Genomic DNA, 1,948 nt, shown 5'->3' with positions numbered 1-1,948 from the left:
TTTTGCCATTTCCTGGCTTCTTGCTACCTTTTCCAGGTAATTCTATCTAAAATATCTTGTTATCATTTGTCTCCCACTCCCATATTACATTAGGACATAAACTCCATGAGGTTAAGAATTTCTTTGTCTCTTTTTACAACTGTATCCTCAGTGCCTAGGACAGTATATAAAAAAAAAGTTCCAGATTGAACCATCAGTGTAGTAAAAGGTAGCCTATCATTTCAAAATTTAGGATCAATAAATGAAAATCAATATTAAGTTTGGCAAGGACCTCAGAGGTCATACAGCCACTGTTTCTTCCACTATGTGTGGGGTCTTTGAGAGAGATTTTTACTACTCTGAGTCTTGCCTCAGGTTTGGGAATGATGGTTTTGATTTAGTGCTTTTTCTGCTTTTCCTTTCTCCATTTCTCTTTTTGGGGGTTCCGACGTAGATAATTTAACTAGTTTTTTCATGTAACAACACTGATCTCGTTCAGATCCCCCACTCTGTAGGAATTCCTTATATGGCATATGGCTCCATGGGGCCCTTCTAGGAGTAAAGATTACACCATCAGGGTGTGTGTGCATGTGCACATATGCATGTGTATTTCATCCAAGAAATATTGAACAGCTTTTATGTGCAAGACTAAGGATATAATGTGATAAAAGATACGTATTAGTCCCTGCCCCCACAGAATGTACAGTCTAGTGGAATTTAACAAATAACAAATGAAGTCTCTAAACTCTTTCCCTACCTTGTCTTTATTCTCAAGTTGTTTAGAAAGAAAAGGCAGAATAATGGGAAGAAATTAAGAACCATGGGAGTTAAACTTTCAGTGAATGGTATTAAGGGCAAATACCCATTTTTTAGTTTGCAGGGCCTTTAAACTCAATCCAGTTCATTCAACAAAGACCTGCTGAGCATCTCTAGCCCTTGGCTAGATTCTGAAGAATGAAAGCAAAGTATGATACAGCCCCTACTCACAAGGGAGGAAAAAAATGCAAATGTACAAATATACTTTGGTGTGTTAAGTGTCACATGTAACTGTCTTTGGAGTGATCCATTCCATTGGACAGTTTTAGCTAATACAAAATCATTCAGACTAAATTAAAATCCTTCTCTATTTAATTTCTGTTTTGTGGTTCCAGTTTTGTCCTCTGTGCTCTTCATTCATTTATTCAACCCATAAGCATTTGTTGGGGAACTACCATATGCCATAGGCCAACAATTTTTCTTCATAGACAAATAGAACAGATCCTTGCTCTCGAGAAGGTTAGGATATAATTTTGTGACTGAGGAAGTTGTTTAGCCTACTGTAAGCTCAGTTTCCTCCCATTGGCATTAAGGTAGCATTAGTTATGACTTCTTAGAGTTGTTGTGAAGATTAAATGAATAATGCATGCAGTGTGCTTAATACAGAGCCTGGTACACAGCTTTCAACAACTGATATCTATTGTTATTGGTGGGTTTAAAGAAGGATCCCAGTAAGTAAATCTAGCAGTTGCATGGTTGTTATGAATGCCCTAATAGAAGTAAACCCAAAATGCCATAGGAATATATCAGAGGAACACCTAATCTTGTCTGGAGAAACTAGGGAAACACCCTGCAGGAGGAGACATGTATTTAGTATGGTGGGACTATATAATGGGGGTAGGAATGATACAGAGAAAGGTGAAAGAGAATGGTACTGAATGGTATTCAGTTTAGACGCTACTTTGGAAAAACTACAATATGAATGGCTTTGGATGCCGTGCTAATTAAAAATGTGTCATGAAGATAATGGGAAACTATTGAAAGTATGCTGCACAATTAAAATTTCTAAATTAGGGCAGTGATGTAGGAGAGTAAAGATGATTGAAGAGAAAATTAGGACTTGATGACCAACTAAATGTAAACATAGGAGGAAAAGAAGAGAAGGTGTCAAAGATCATTTCTAAATGACTGTTTTGATTGAGTGAAAGGCAAT

Source organism: Mustela nigripes, chromosome 6 (genome assembly GCF_022355385.1).
Source record: "Mustela nigripes isolate SB6536 chromosome 6, MUSNIG.SB6536, whole genome shotgun sequence".
NCBI lineage: Eukaryota > Metazoa > Chordata > Mammalia > Carnivora > Mustelidae > Mustela > Mustela nigripes.
Note: the sequence above shows the minus strand (reverse complement) of the source record.